This window comes from Carcharhinus amblyrhynchos, chromosome 17 (genome assembly GCF_965287045.1).
Source record: "Carcharhinus amblyrhynchos chromosome 17, sCarAmb.v2.hapA, whole genome shotgun sequence".
NCBI lineage: Eukaryota > Metazoa > Chordata > Chondrichthyes > Carcharhiniformes > Carcharhinidae > Carcharhinus > Carcharhinus amblyrhynchos.
The window spans coordinates 43,626,996-43,644,767 of record NC_137340.1 but is presented as its reverse complement, the minus strand read 5'-3'; positions in this window follow the sequence as shown (position 1 = coordinate 43,644,767).

Here is a 17,772-nt window from a genome sequence, read left to right as displayed (position 1 = left end):
ATGTAGGTTCTTTACTCAGAGAGTGGTTGGGGTGGGGAATGGACTGCCTGCTGTGATAGTGGAGTCGGACACTTTAGAAACATTCAAATGGTTAGTGGATAGGCACATGGAGCACACCAGAATGATAGGGAGTGGGATAGCTTGATCTTGGTTTCGAACAAAGCTCTGCACAACATTGAGAGCCGAAGGGCCTGTACTGTGCTGACCTGTTCTATGTTCTAATAACTTTCAGTAATGTTGTTTTTAGAATCATAGATTCCTACAGTACAGATGGAGGCCATTTGGCCTACCAAGTCTGTACCAACCACAATCCCACCCAGGCCCTATCCTGTAACCCCATGCATTTACCCTGCTAATCTCCCGATACTAGGGGGATTTAGCATGGCCAATCAAATTAACCTGACATCTTTCGGAATGTGGGAGGAAACTGGAGCACCCGGAGGAAACCCAAGCAGACATGGGGAGAACGTGCAAACTCCATAAAGAGTGTCAGTGACAGTTACAGATAAAATGCATCTGATAGACCTGTTTAATTCTCATTCAGTTGAAGCAGGACAGGCAATCGACATGGCTATTGCTAAATGTAGAGCCTGTTGTGTTCACCCAATGTTCCTAATACCAGCTCTGACTCTTGTTCTTACAGCTTTTCCATACTGTCTGTCTCAATGCCAGAGGTTTTAGAATTATTTTAGAATTATTCAACTCGAATGCCAACAAGGAATTTGGTAATGATAAACTGTGTCCTCTTTTTCTGGTCAAACGCATCTAATTTCTGCCTCTCTCTGTCATCTATTGAACCTCTCTATTCAAACAGTAGGAATTCCTTTATCATAAAAGTCTGCCATTGTCTTACCCCTTTGTAAAAGGGGATAATAGTTCAGGTCCAGACTGCTACGGATCAATTTCTATTCTATTTTCAGTAAAAACAGAAAATGCTGGCAAAACTTAGCAGCATCCTAGTTTGCCCTGTCTTTCTAAAGTTCTGGACAGGATTGTCATTAAGTACCTCTCTTCTTCTTGAGACAGTGATAACATGTTATCGAATTTGCAGTCTGGCTTTCACTCAGGACATGGATACATTGCAGCTATATTGAAAATCTTATATGATGTAACATAGACAAGAAACAAACTAGTGCTGGTATTTTTTATTGAGCATTCTAAGGCACTTCATGTGGTGGCACAGTGGTTAGCACTGCTGGCTCACAGCCTCAGCGAATGAGGCTCAATTCTGGCCTTGGGTGACTGTCTGTATGGAGCTTGCATGTTCTCCCCATGTCTGCGTGGGTTTCCTCCGAGTGCTCTGGTTTCCTATCACAGTCCAAAGATGTGCTGGCTAGGTGAATGGGCCATCATTAAAGTTGTCCCTTAGTGTCCCATGATGTGTAGGTTAGACAGATTAGAGAAATGGGGATAGGGCAGAGGAGAAGGCCTGGGTAAGATACTCTTTCAGAGAGTCAATGCAGACTTGATGGGCCAAATAGCCTCCCTCTGCACAGTAGGGATTCTGTGATATTCTTAGAAAAGAGTGAGCGATGTGGGTTTTAACAAGAATTGTGCTGCGTGGTTCATGAGCTAACTTTCTTATCATACTCAGTGTGTTAAATCAGACAGGCTTGTTTCTGTCCCTCTTACAGTTAAAAACAGTGTTCCACAGGTTTCTATTTCAGGCCCTGTTCTTTTTTCTATTTATATAAACAATGTGATTTAAGTGACTGGGTGGTCTTTTATCCATCAACACGCAGGTGACGCAATCTTATATTCTGCAGGTACATCCATTCCTTCAGTTTTGCACAATTTGCAACTCAGCTTTGGTCTTCACCTTCTGCTTGAACTGGACTACAACCAAGTTTATCCTGTTTAATGGGAAAAAGTCTTACCCTACCTGGGATCACAAAGTTTTAATGCTTGGTAACTCTCCATTTCCACTGACAAATAAAACGTCAGAATCTGGCTGGAATGTGCTATGGACTTTTCATTCCCATTGACATTGATATTTTTCAAACAAGGGTTAAGTCTAGACTTGGGTTTCTGTATCGCAGTAAGTCTTGCTTTATCCACAGTGCCACATACACCATAGTTCATATATCTGTCCCACTCGTTTTTGATTAAAAAACCTCTCTTGGGAAGTTAGATATTGTCTTTCTTTTTATTCATTGTATATGGGCGTCGCTGGCTAGCCAGTATTTATTGTCCAAACCTAATTGCCCTTGGAGGGCAGTTGAGAATCAACCACATTGCTGTGGATCTAGCGTCACATGTAGGCCAGACCAGGTAAGGATGACAGATTTTCTTCCCTGAAAGATGTTAGTGAACCAGATGTGTTCTTCCAGCAAAGGACAATGGTTTCATAGTCATTGGTAGATTCTTAATTCCAGATATTTTTTACTGAATTCAAATTCCACCATCTGCCATTGTGGGATTCGAATCTGGGTCCCCTGAACATTAGCTACATTTCTGGATTCGAATCTGTCAGGTGTGATGCAAAGAATATTTTGGCCTGTTGTCTCTGTGGTCCATGAGACAGCTCTCCCAATTTTGATATGGAGCCCCAGATGCATGGATTTGTTAAAGGAAGGTCATAGAATCATAGAAGTTTACAAAATAGAAATAGGGCCTTTGACCCAGCTTGTCCATGCCACCCTTTTTTTAACCATTAAGCTAGTCCCAAATGCCCCTGTTTGGCCCATATCCCGCTATGCCTATCTTACCCATGTAACTGTCTAAATGCTTTTTAAAAGACAAAATTGTACCCGTCTCAACTATTATATCTGGCAGCTTGTTCCAGTCACTCACCATCCTCTGTGTGAAAAGATTGCCCCTCTGGACCTTTTTGTATCTCTCCCCTCCCACCTTAAACCTATGTCCTCTAGTTTTAGATTACCCTACCTTTGGGAAAAGGTCTTGCCTCTCAAATTTGATTGCAATATTTAGGAAAGTGACAAGAAGGGTTGATGAAGGTCATGCTGTGGATGTTGTGTACATGGATTTTAGCAAGGTGTTGGACAAGGTCCCACTTGGCAAATTGGTCAAAAAAAGTAAAAGCCCATGGGATACAGAGTCATAAACCTCTATAACTCTACGACTCTATGTGGAAAACCAGATAAAAAGCTGGCTTAGTAACAGGAAACAAAGGGTAATAGCCGATGGATGCCCTTGCGAATGGAAAGTTGTTTCAAGTTGCGTTCCACAAGGCTCAATATTGAGACCCTTACTGTTTGTGTTATATATTAACGATCTGGACATGAATGTGGGGTGCGCAGTTGGGAAATTTGCAGCTAACACAAAGATTGGCCAAGTAGTAGAGAGTATAGAGGATAGCTATGATATCCTAAACGATATAGATGGGTTGTTGGAGTGGGTGATAAATTGGCAGATGGATTTTAACATGAAGACGTATGAGGTCATGCATTTAGGGATATCATACAGTTATAGGGAGTATACAATAAATGGGAGTATGCTAAAAGGGGTAGATGAAGTGACAGATCTTGGCGTACAAGTATAAAGGTCTCTAAAGGCAGTTCAAGTAGACAAGGTTGTAAAAAAGGCATATGGGATGCTTTCCTTCATTGACAGTTATTGGATATAAAAGTAAGAATATAGCGCTGGAATTGTATAAAACACTGGTGAGGCCGTGACTGGAGTATTGTGTGCAGTTCTGGTCAGCACATTACAAGAAGGACATAATTGCTCTGGAGAGAGTACAGAGGAGTTTACAAGAATGTTGTCAGTGTAAAGTGAAAACTGTAACTACAAGAAGAGATTGGATAGGTTGGAGTTATTTCCCTTGGAATAAAGGGGGCTGAGAGGTGACTTGATTGAACTGTACGAAACTATGTGGGGAAGAGATAGAGTGAACAGGATAAAATTGTTTCCCTTGGCAGGGAATTCTAGAACCAGTGGACATAGCTTCAAAACAAGAGGCAGAAGGTGTAGAGGGGGGATAGGAAGCAGGATCTTTTTACACAGAGGGTGGTGGGTGTCTGAAAATCACTGCCTGAGTTGGTGCTGGAAGCAGAAATACTCAACGCATATAAAAAGTACCTATAACTGCACCTTAAGTTCTGTAAGCTACAGGGTTATGAGCTGGGTGCCAGAAGGTAGAATTAGAAATGGCACCTGAGTTGTCACAGGCTGGCATGGTCAGGATGGGCCAAATGGCCTCCGCCTGTGCTGTAACTCTTCTATGGTTCTATGTTAGTAAGGAGGACTTTGCAGTGTACACAGGACTGGGTTTTGCTGTTGTTGTTTCCAATGGGTAGGTGGGTGCCGGGTGATCCATTCAGTTTTACTCCTGTTGGACTTTGTAGCAGTTTGATAGAATAGAGTGGCTTGCTAGGCCATTTCAGAGAGCATTTAAGAGTCAAGTACAGGGTAGGCCAGACCAGGTAAAGATGACAGATTTCCTTCCGTGAGTAAACCAGATTCATTTTATCAACAATCGACAATGGATTCACAGTCACTAGAACTGAGACTAGCTTTAAACTCCAGATTTTGTATTAATCAAATTTAAATTCCATCAATCCCCTGATGAGTACTTGAATCCATGAACCCCAAAGTGGTAGACTGGGCCTCTAAACTGCTGGTCCAGAGACCTTACCACTGTTACCATTAATTAAACCACATTACTATGACAAGGAATAATTCATATTTACTTACAGCTCCAAACCCCCAACTGCTGTTCAGAATACATATGCCTGAAGTGTATGGGAAATTACAGTAATCCATTCTGAGAGACAGTTAGAAAATAGTGCAATAAATAAGTGATGCATCAACATCATAATCTCTTGTTGAGTAACTAACTGGAATACTAAAGTCATTAAGACATAAGCTCCACTTCTTTCGCCATCTCTCAATTTTCTTGCCAAAGATAAAACAAAATCAAATTTGTAGCGGGCTTAATTTGGGCCATATTTCATCATTTTATTTTCCACTTCATGGATCGCTTAGCTTCACTTGTCAGACAACAAGCACTACAATGAGGTCATATTGCTTCTAGTTATTCTTGGCCCCGCGCATTTCACCAATATTTACTCGACTGTAAAGGAAGATGTCAAAATGTAACTGCTCGGGGAATAAGGGAGTTGCAGAAGTCCTGTAGGTGGGTTTAAATCTAATGAACTACATGAGCTGTGAATTGAACATTGCTGTGTATGAGAGAGAAAAGTTTAGAAATGCTTTGAACCATATCAACAGTTTGTTACGGGGACCATTTTGTCCTCCTTTTAAATATATCACAAGAAAATAAAATTAAGCACTGTATCACCAGAAACGTAATCGATAGTTTTGCACAAAATCACCAACAGTTTCAAACCACTAACTGCGAGCCCTCATCGTTGGTCCTTCCACTACCCTACTGCCTCGCCAAATATGTCCAAACCTCTGGGGGGCCTTGATGGCCCCCTTTCACTCCAGCAAGGTTGATCCCCCAGCCTCGACCCCCCATCCCAACTTGGTCTGCCTCGATCTCCAGTAGCCCACCCTACTCCCACAGTTCTGACCGCCCCCCCCCCCTTGCACCACACCCCACTTCTCAGCCCCAATAGCTGGCCTCCTTCCCTCTGCTTGTGATCCCAAGTACACAGTGGCAGCGCAGCTCCCCCTCCCCCACCGATGTCCCCTCAGAGGCCCCACAATCATTAGGCCCCACCGCCATGAAGCCCTGCCCCACGACACTGCCTCATGCCTGGTGGGCATTGCCAAGATGCCCTGTGGGCATTGGCATCTTATCCCTTGGGCAGTGCCAGGGGGCCAGGCTGGCACTGCCAGAGTGCCCATGCCCAGGAGGCAGCTCCCCCCAGTGCCTGACCCCTTGGGAGGCCTCGATGGCCTTCTCTTCATTCCAGTGCGGTCAGCCATCAACTCCCCGCAAGTAGGGTGGGCTATTATAAACCCCACTATTGTGAAACACCCCTGGTGGGGAAGGGGAAGAGAGGCTAGCGGGCCCAGAGATTTCAGTCCTGGGCCCGCTAGTGATATTTAAATTGTATTTAAATGCTCGTTTAAATAATTTATGCAGCTCCGGGCCAATGTCTGGCTCAGAGATGACGGTGCCAGAAATTCGGCTGCTGGAGACTCGCGGAGGCCATGGTGCCCAGTGGAAAGCCCACTAAATGGCCTCCACTTGAGCCTCCCAGCCTGCTGTGCTGTTTCAGCTGGGAGAATCGCGCCCAGAACCTAATCAGAACATTTCTTCCACGTGCATATAAAAGTCTCTGAACCGCAATATTTTAACAATGTGGAAACTTATTTTTTTCATTTTTTAACATAGAGATGTATCACACTGATAGTCTGCACAGCTCCATAATTACATGTCACCGCAACATATTCTAATAATCTAACACATAATATTGTGAAGTAGATCTGAACTCATTCTCCAAACACGTCGTTCTGCTCGAATTCATTGAAGCCTGTAGTTATTCTTCGTCTTTTACATTTGCAATTTTTATTTGGTGCGTCAGTTTTAGGTTTTCATTTGGTACTCGTGGTTATCGTAAGCTCTTGGAGGGAATTTTTATCTCTACGTGTGTGTGTGTGTGTGTGTGTGTATGTGTTTCACTTGAATTTAAAAGTTTCAGTCACGCATTCCCAAAGAAAGCCAGACAGTTAGCAATATACCTCCTGAATACCTGTTCAGGAGCATTCTATCCACAGATCGAATCACACTGAGAAACATTAGCAGTAATCACTTCCAATAACAATACCAATTTCTTTGTGATTTTAGTTTTATTTTCTTAAATATATGGTTTCATTAAAGAGAAAACATTCAAGCAGTATAGGAAGATAGAATTTTTTATTTCATTCAAACAGGCCGTACAAATCCCAGTTTACTGCGACATGAGTCAGTTTGTCTTTCACTTTTTTACTATATCCATTGCAACTCCCTTTGGTCACTGCACCATGAAACCTTTTATCATTTAGTCTCTTGAATCTCCACTCTATCTCAGGCCTTCCCTTTTCGTTTGAATTCCCTCTTCCCCACTTTAATTTGCTCAAAACCAAATCACATTTCTATCTTCTGATGAAGGATCATCAACCTAAAATGTTCGCTCTGTTTCTCTCTTCACAGCTACTACATGACTGATTGAGTATTTCCAGCATTTTCTGTTGTTATTTTAGCTCTTTTGAATTATTTGATTCTCTGGACACTCCACTATGCACCAGGGATGTCTGTATCAAGTGGTGTCCTTCACCCCTGCCCCTGAGTTAGAAGATTGTGGGCTCAAGTCCTACTGCAGGACCAAAACCAAGGCTGATGCTCCATTGCAATATTCAGACATTGCTGCACTATTTCAAGTTCCAACTTTTCAGATGAGACATTAAACCGAGGTCCTGTCTGCCTTCACAGCAACTACGTTGCCCCCTGCGTCCTCACCAATATTTATTCCACTATCCATATGACCATATGAAACAGGAACAGGAGAAGGCCATTCAGCCCCTCAAGCCTGCACTGCCACTCAATAGGGTCATAGCTGATCCAACATTCCTCATGTCCACTTTCCTGCCCTTTCCCCGTAACCCTTGATTTGCCTTCCTGGCCAAAAATCTATCTCAATTTTAAATACACCACAAAGACTCTGCCCCTACAGCTCTCCGTGGCAAGGAGTTCCAAAGAGTCACAATCCTTTGAGAGAAGAAATTCCTCCTTATCTCAGTCTTGAATTGACAGTCCTTTATTCTGAGGCTATGCCCTCTGGTCCTTGACTCTCCCAAGAGGGGGAAGACCCTCTCAGCATTTACCCCGTCAAACCCCTTAAGAGTCTGATATGTTTCAGTGAGATCACTTCTCATTCTGTTAAATTCCAATGGATAGAATCCCAACCTGTTTAACCTTTCCTCATAAGATAATCCCTCGATACCAGAGATCAATAACACAAGAGCAGATTGGCCAGTAATTGTCACATTGCTGTTTGCGGGAGCTTGCTGTGCACAAACTGCCTGCCACATTCCCTACCTTACAACATTTCAAACAGTACTTCATTGGCTGTAAAGTGCTTTGAGATGCCCAGTGATCATGAAAGGCATCATATAAATGCAAACCTTTCTTTCTTCCAAGCAATCTTTGTTCTGATTGTTTCTGATCAAACTCCTTTGTATTTGGAATACTGCGTACAGTTCTGGTCACCACATTATCAGAAGGACGTGGAAGCTTTGGAGAGAGAGTGCAAAGAAGGTTCACCAGGATGTTGCCTGGTCTCGGGGGTTTTGGCCGTGAAGAGAAGTTGAATAAACTAGAATTGTTTTCACTGGGAAGATGGAGGCTGAGGGGAAACCTGATAGAGGTCTATAAAATTATGAGAGGCATTGACAGGATGGATAGTCAGAGGCTTTTTACTAGGATGGAAGTGTCAATTACAAGGGCGCACAAGTTCAAGGTGAGAGGGGGAAAGTTAAAGGGAGAAGTGGAGGGGAAGTTTTTCATGCAGAGAGTGGTGGGTGCCTGGAACGTGCTGCCAGAGGAGGGGTGGAAGCAGGCACATTAACAACATTTAAGAGGCATCTGAATGGGTACATGAATAGGGAGGGAATAGAGTGATACGGACTGAGTAAGGGCAGAAGGTTTTTTTTCAGTTCATTTAAAGCATCATGATCAGTTCAGGCTTGGAGGGCCAAAGGGCCTGTTCCTGTGCTGTACTTTCTTTCCCCGTTGTTCTTTGTTCTTAGTTAAGGCATTCCTTTCACCTCGAGAATTACTTCTGTGTGGTACAAAGAGGGGAGCAAATGAAAGTCTATCCAATGCTATCCACATTGGAATGGATCCTGCACAATTGATGATTGTTCGCCATCACCTTCTAATTAATGGAGTCAATTATGGACTTACCACATCGCACAGTCAGGAACTTCCATTTGTTCAAGTGTGAGGGATGCAGATCACTGAATGCATTTCCTTTTATTATTCACTGGCTGTACTTGCATATTTTATCCAGCTGTAAAGACAAAAATTGCTTTGCTATTTTTGTCTCTATCTATGCAATTATCTTAATCATAGGTCCAAATATGTGACATGAAGGTAATTTACATTTTAGCTCCATTTATTCATTATAACTAGAAATAGCACCAAAGTGCAAATATGTTATTAAAATCCCCATCAATGCCTTAGTTGGTGAGGAGGCAGAGGGGCTCATGGTAACTTTAAATAACAATGTAATTGGAGCAGAAATCGGATCAGGATATAAGAAATGTCCATTTTAAACCAATTGTCTACAAAAGCTGGAACTGAACAGAATCACAGCATATTACAGTGCAGAAGAGGCCCTTCGGCCTATCAAGTCTACACCCACACATGAAATGCCCTGACCTGCCCACCTAATCCCACTTGTCAGCACTTGGCCCATAGCCCTGAATGTTATGGCAGATAAAGTGCTCATCCAGGTACTTTTTAAAGGATGAGAGGCATCTCGCCTCCACCACTCTCCCAGGCAGCGCATTCCAGACCCATCACCACCCTCTGAGTAAAAATGTTCTTCTTCAAATCACCCCTAAACTTCCCACTCCTCACTTTTAATTTGTGTCCCCACGTAACTGACCCTTCAGCTAAGGGGGACAGCTACTCCCTATCCACCCATGTCCATGCCCCTCATAATCATGAACACCTCAATCAGGTCGCCCCTCAGTCTCCTCTGCTCCAACAAAAACAATCCAAGCCTATCCAACCTCTTTCCATAACATAAATGTTCCATCCCAGGCAGCATCCTGGTAAATCTTCTCTGCACCCGCTCCAGTGCATTCACATCCTTCCCATAATGTGGCGATCAGAACTGCACACAGTACTCCAGCTGTGGCCTCACTAAAGCTCTATTCAATTCCATCATGACCTCTCTGCTTTTGTAACCTATACTCCAATTGATAAAGACAAGTGTGCCACATGCTTTTCCACCTGACTTTCCACTTTCAGAGATCTATGGACAAACACACCAAGGTCCCTTCGTCCTTCTGAACTTCATAGTGTCAGATCTTTCATAGTATACTTGTCAAATTACTCCTTCCAAAGTGTATCACCTCACACTTTTTAGGGTTAAATTCCATCAGCCACTTATCCGCCCATTTAACCAATTCGTCTATGTCTTCCTGTAATCCGAGACACTCAACCTCACTGTAACCACTCTGCCAATCTTTATGTCAATGGCAAACTTACTGATCCTACCCTCCACATTGTCATCTATGTCATTTATATAAATGACGAACAATAGGGGGCCCAGTACGGATCCCTGTGGTACACCACTGGTCATTGGCCTCCAGTCACTAAAGCAGCCATCTGTCACCACCCTCTGTCTCCAACTGTGAAGACAACTATGAATCCACCCTGTCAGAGCACCATGTATCCTCAGTGCACTAACCTTCTTAATGAGACTTCCATGTGTGATTTTGTCAAAGGCTTTGCTGAAATCAATACAAACTATATCAATCACCCTACCCTCATCCACACACTTGGTTACATACTCAAAAAATTCTACCAGATTTGTTAGGCATGACCTCCCTCTGACAAAACCATGCTGTCTATCCCTGATCAAATCTTGCTTCTCCAAATGGAGATAGATTCTCTCCTTCAGGATCTTCTCCAGTAGTTTCCCAACCACAGACGTGAGACTCACTGCTCTGCAGTTTGCTGGCTTGCCTCTACAATCTTTCCTAAATAGTGGGACCACATTAGTTGTTCTCCAGTCCTCTGGCACTTCCCCAGTGGCCAGGCAGGAATTAAAAATTTGGGTCAGAGCCCTTGCAATTTCTTCCCTTGCCTCCCACAACAGCCTGGGACACAATTCATCCAGACCTGGAGATTTGTCTACTCTTAAGCCCGTCAATACCTCCAATACCTTGTCACTCCCTACGATAATTTTCTCTAGAGCCTCACAGTCTCTCTCCCCGAGTTCCATAACTGCCTCATGGTGGGGGTGTGGTTGTGGAGCGGGGAAGGCAGGGAATAAGAGGTTGTTATTTGGAAAACACCCAACACAAGCATGTTGGACCAAATAGCCAGCATCAATCTAAGATTCTATTCTATGATTTTATAACAGTTGCTGTACAATGCTTAACAATAAGTAACCACCAAATCAAATCAGTCATATGTACTAGTGTACACACTTGTGTGTACTAATTGTTTAAGCTGAATTGTATCATTCAGTTGACAAACAACAGCAAAGAATGAAAAAGCTCATTCTGAATTCCACCCTCAATTACAATCCTGAACAAGACTCGGAGTTCAACTTTAAATTCTCAGATTAAATTACAGAGTAGAGGAACTTTATAATCAACCAGACCAAATTGATTTTGGTTGAAGATTAGTCACCTGTATCAGTTAACTCCATTGTAAAGGGATTTAATAATTGGCAGATAACAGAATTTAATATCTAGTTGATCAAAATAGACAGATCAGATCAGCACAGACAGATGTGGAGACATTTTCACAGCAACAATGTGCATTTTATAGCACCTTCAAAATAGTAAAAGAGGTGTTTGCGTATGCCCTTCACGAGACATTGGCTGCTGAGTCGGGAGGGAGGGAGTCATAAGGAACAGATTATAGTGCTGAATCTATTAAGTGATGGGACATCTTCTCACTAACCATGGATATTGAGGTATTGTGGAGCCCATCAGTTTTCAGCTAAATGAATGGATAGGAATGGTAAACACAATGGCCTCAATCTGCAAGTGTGTGTTGTGGCACAGTGGCAGAGTAGTTAGCACCAGGGTTCAATTCCCAGCTTGAGTGACTGTATATGTGGAGTTTGCACGTTCTCCTCGTATCTGTGTGGGTTTCCTCTGGGTGCTCCAGTTCCCCCCCCACAGTCCAAAATATATGGGTTAGGGTTTTTCGCCATGCTAAATTGCTCCTTATTGTTAGAGGCATGTCAGGGGGATTAGCAGGGTAAATATGTGGGGATAGGACCCGGGGTGTGATTGTTGTCAGTGCAGGCTCGATGGGCTGAATGGCCTCCTTCTGTACTGCAGGGATTCTATGATTCTCTTCTATGACTGGCAGGTGCGGATTCCCAGCTGTAGTGTAAAAAAAGTACAAAAATGTGGACATGAGGAAGGGTGGAATTTGTAACGTATTTGCTTGGTTATAATTGGAGTTAGGTGAACATGTTTTCAGAATTTCACCAGGCAATTAAAGAGATATGGATGGAGTTGATGATGGAGCAGTTTGCCCATGCTATGTGGGCACATTCCACGCTTCCCATCATCCACCTCACTTGAGTCAGCTTTGTGGTAAGAAGCCCTCTGAGGTGACTGTAGAACTGTCATCTTGAAGCTGAAGCTAAGAATAATCAACTGATAAAGTTCTTCAATTAAAATGCATTTAGTTTTGGACATTTCATTCATCTATGAAGTCAGCAACTGAGATAATCCTGTCAGACTGTGTTAGCTGAAATCGATGTGTTTTTTTCTTAAACCCAAGGAATCAACAACACCAGCATATTTCTGCGAGGATTATATATTGCGTTACACAATATTAAATATCACAATCATTGAAAATGTATTTTATTTATCGATATGCTCACTTATATTTTCTCAAGATGGTACCGGTGCAAGGCAACTTCTTGCAAGCTGTGCCCAACATACCTTCTAATTCTATCTTTTATTCTCGTTCTTCTAAAACTTTTTTCTAACTCTTTTAAACTCTCTAACAATGCAATTTCTTACAGATTTGGCGCTACACCCAAGCCATGACTGTAACACTGCATTCTGCACTCTCTCGTTTCCTTCTCTATGAACAGTATGCTTTGTCTGTACAGCGTGCAAGAAACAATACTTTTCGCTGTATGTTAATACATGTGACAATAATAAATCAAATCAAATCAAATCAAATTATAGGCACGCAGTCTTCCTTTGAAATTAGCACAGTCGGCATATTTTAGTGGCTTTGGATTTATGAGACTTTCCCTGCTGAAAGTGAGGAATCAGAGATTGGGGGGAGCTTGCTCCTGGAGGATGAGTGAAAACCGTGTGGTCAAATCTTGCCGCAGCGCAGTTCCATGGAGTTCAGCCGATAACCGCTTAATATTGAAGTTGTGAGTGGAGATGTGTGGGCTTTCTCTATGAAGAGATAGTGCAGAATGAGATAGAAGGCCCGTCATATGCATCTAGTGGGAACGGCTTTTCAGATTAGGAAAATCATTGTTACAATCCCTGGTTTTTACTGAATGAAAGATGAGGGATCCGAGCTACCAGGTTTGTTTTCCTTGGAATTAAGGAGATTGAGGAGTGATTTCATAAAGGTGTCCAAGATTGTGACAGGTTTGGATCAGCAGACAAAGAGAAGCTGTTCCTGTTAGCTGATGGTTCAAGGATGAGGGGTCACAGATTTAAGAATTGGGAAGAGATGATGGGGGATATGAGGACACTGTGAGCAGTAATGGCCTGGAACTTGCTGCATACAAGAGTGTAGAAGCAGAGATGATGAATGATTTCAAAAGGAAATTGAATAGACACGTGTGGGAAATAAATGTGCAGGGCTACAGAGGAATAGGGCTGACTGGACCGTTCTACTGAGAGTTGACATGGACTCAAAGGGCCACCAGTCTCTCCCTGTGCCACAATGACTCTACGACAGCTACAAACATAGATATACAGAAATCTGACTTAACAGAACAATTACCGGTGGCAGTACAATAGTCTGTATACCTGTCTCTGAGCCAGAAGCTCTGGGTTCCAGTCTCACTCCAGGACTTGATGGCCAAGAAAGATGTGTTCATAATGCAGCCAAACAGATTGAGTAGCAACTGGATTAGCACACTTGAGGCTTGGGGACTTTATCTGGTGAATAGCAGAACGAGATGGATCAGGAAGATCCCAGGTTAAATATCCAGCTTGTGCTAAGTTAGCTGATCTCATCGAGAGAGGAATTGCAGCATCCTGGGAACAAGAAAATCAACTTGGGCTTCTGTTTCAGATTCTCAGCTAAAAGTATATATACTTGTATGCAGGCTGGGTGTAATATGATTTGCATTTGGCCTCATGGTCTCCTCAGTTCAATAGCCTGTCAGCATGCATAGTTGGCCACCTAACTAAGGAATAACGAGGGTCGTGGAACTGTGTCCCAGCAAACCTTGAGTAATAATGGAATTAGAGAAAAGGGATAAACGTTAGCTGGTAAAGGGGACAAGGCAAAAACAAGCCAGTGTGAGAGGCTTGGGAAGATTACCCGTGCTGATTATTTTCACCACCTCAACAATGTCAACAACCCGCTAAGGATATCGAATGATATGAGATTCTACAGAAGCTTATAATGCACAATGGGGATGCACTTAAAATGCTGTGTTCAGCATCGCTCTTCATGTTAAAAAATGTTATGTTGACTTTAGGCCAGGGATAAGAACAAGACTCATCCTGTCTTAAATGGAGTTACAAGGAGAAACAATTATAGAAGCTTAGCTTCAATCCCCAAAGAAGGAAGTTAAAGAAAAATAGTTCATCAAAGTATATGAAATATTTACACGGTGCTGACAAGGCAAATCCAGATTATTATTTCAGGAGAGTAACATGAAAGGGTATAAATAGAAAATCGTTAAAAAAAAACAGATATTCACACAAAGAATGGTAATTGTGATGAATAATCTTTCAGCCATGATACTGAATTCCAGGATATTGGGTCCGTTCAAAAATGAGGTGAATGCTCTGAAGGGTGTTAGTTTATAACCAGGATGAACTTCTAAGTGATTGTCCTCATCTCTTGTCTTCAGTTATGTCAATGGCTTTCATATGGTGGCGCAATGGCACAGTGGTTAACACTGCTGCGTCACAGCGCCAGGGACCCGGGTTCGATTCCAGCCTCGGGTCGCTGTCTGTGTGGAGTTGGCACATTCTTCCTAGGTCTGCGTGGGTTTCTTCCAGGTGCTCCGGTTTCCTCCTACAGTCCAAAGTCCAGTTTCCTCCTATAGTGCACATTAGGTGGATTGAATTGCATGTTAAATTGCCGCTTAGTATCCAAAGATGTGCGGGCTAGATGGATTAATCATGGTAAATGTGTGGAGTTATAGGAAGAAGGTGGTGGGGGAGGGCTTGGGTGGGATGGTCTTTCAGGGAGTCAGTGCAGACTCACTGGGCCGAGTGGCCTCTTTCGGCACTGCAGGAAAGCCAAAACCTTGGGCTCTCATGCTTTGAACACCAATCGTGCCTTAGCAATTATACAACAGTATACTACCATTTGTGCTGTAAATCTGAAGATCTACATCTGAAATTTAAAACAGAAAATGTTTAAAAGTGGCTACATCTCAAACTTTGATGAAAGATCATTAACCTTTGAGGCATTAAATCCCTCACCAGATTCTGCCTGACCTGAATATCAAGTATTTTCCACAATTGCTGCTTTTCAAACTCAGCACTGTACAGATAGAAGTAACCAGGACTGGGTAGGATTAATGCTTCAGGTTTTCCATAAATATCAGTGTCACGGTGTGTAGCCCTGAGTAGATTTTATAAACAGTGGGCTATGGGGGTATTAATGTCCTCCTCTATTTAATCTGCCTCACTCATTCACCACATGATTGGGTTATAATTACTGATCAATATTAAACAGTTAAAGCCTCCTCCCCAAATATTTCCCTTTGATAGTTTAAGGGAGTTAACCAGGGTGACGGCAGGCGGTTCTAGTAACTTTGGAATCATCACATGTTATGTACATGATATCTTGAACCTGTCACTTAACTCGGGAGTTGGGAAGAACCATCAAAAAGAGGTCATTCAGCCCATCCTGTCGGCACCAGTTCTTTTTCCACAGCTGAAAATAAGTTCAACTCCATTTTTGTATATGATTTTGTATAAATTTTCTCAAAAATGTTGTCTTAATTGTGTGTTTCTTCAGCACTTTCGAAAAATTACCATGATATCATTCAAGCCCTGAAAATCTCGCCTGAGGTCAACAGATAGGACAAAGAACAAAGAGCAGAGCAGTACAGTACAGGAACAGGCCCTTCGGCCCACCAAGCCTGCACCGACCGCATTGTCCTACCTAGACCAACCAACCCCCTGTATCCCTCTATACCCCACCTGTTCATATGCCTATCCAAATAAGTCTTAAATGTTGCTGCCTTAACCACCTCACTTGGCACAGTCCGTGTCCCGCCCGCTACAATTCCCGTGGCGGGCAGGACAGGAAAATTCCGCCCAATAACTTGCTTATTTCTTGATAGATTGACCTTACCTACACACCTCAGCATAACCCTCAATCACTTCTCATTGTCTCTTCTTACCTACTTGAATATGCTTCCCTGGTAATAAGATTTATCCTGGCACTAATATAGCATCTCCTTGCAAATGATGTTTATTTTATGTGGCACACATTTAGAATTGTTTAGTATAATGGTCTCGTGGGGCTTGTTAGCGTGAATTCAATAAGTAAATAAACCTTCCAGTATGTGTGATGTTATTAATGACACGCGACTCTGCAATTAAACTTACAAAGCGTCATGAGGCATCAAAATTTAACCTTTTCCCATTCTACATGGATGCTGCCTTTTGGCTGAGCATTTTCAATACTTTCACCGTAAAAGAAAAAGTGTACAATTCAAGAGGAAATTCTGATATTCTAGAATCTACAGTGCAGAAGGAGGCCATGTGGCCCATCGAGCCTGCACCGACAACAATCTCACCCAGGTCCAATCCCTCTAACCCCCCATGTATTTACCCTCCGAATCACTCATTTTACAAATTGGCCAGGGTGGCCAACTATGATTGAATTTTCCCTGGAGGTTTCACCACATGACTTGCCCCCAAGCTCCCATCCTTATGACACACTGCCTTCCAACACCAATGCGAAGACAAAGAAACTCAATGTCCAATTGGATAATGCTTGACTGTTCTCCCAACAGGTTTTTTTTACCCCCATTGTCATCATTTTATATCCAGTAAAGAGAAAATTACAAAACAAAATTCTTAAGATCCCAATGATGTTCCTTTAGGATTGTAAAAAGTCTGACAACACCAGGTTTTAGTCCAACCTATTTATTTGATAATATACTCGCAAGCTTTCGGGGGCTAACCCGAAAGCTTGTGAGTATATTATCAAATAAATAGGTTGGACTAAAACCTGGTGTTGTCAGACTTTTTACTGTGTTTACGCCAGTCCAACGCCGGCATACCCACATCATGACCTTTAGGATTGCACACAGCAGTGCCTAGGACTGATCTTTATAGAATTTTCTTACAGAATTACAGAATCTCTACAGTGCAGAAGGAGCCACTTGGCCCATTGAGTCTGTACCGACCACAATCCCAGCCAGGCCCTATTCCCGTAACCCCACATATTTACCCTGCTAATTCCCTAGATACTAGGGGCAATTTAGCATGGCCAATCAACCTAACCCTAGCACATTTTTGGAATGTGGGAGGAAACTGGAGGAGAGCAATGCAAACACGGGGAGAATGTGCAAACTCCACACAGACAGTGTCCCGAGGCTAGAATTGAACCCAGCTCCCTGGCAGCAATACTAACCACTGTGTCACCGTGCCAATCTTCAATCCCTAGAGACTCCAGGCCAACCCCTAAGGGTGGCACCTCTAGAGTTGACACAAAATTAACTCAGCTGGGAAGGTGGTGCGTTTCCCTTTTGAAGGATGATGTTTCCATGGTTTGAGAAATTCCAAATATTACACAGTGTTGAGCACTGTTCCATACTTTGCAAACTTTGCAAACCTGATGCATTCAACGACACAGAAAGGATTAAGTTTAAAAAGCATTGAACTATAGACGGGAGCAAAGTTTCAACCAGCTGAAGGTGGCTCTGGCCAGAGCAGCGTAATGAGAGATTACCCCAGTGCGGCCAGACGAGTTTG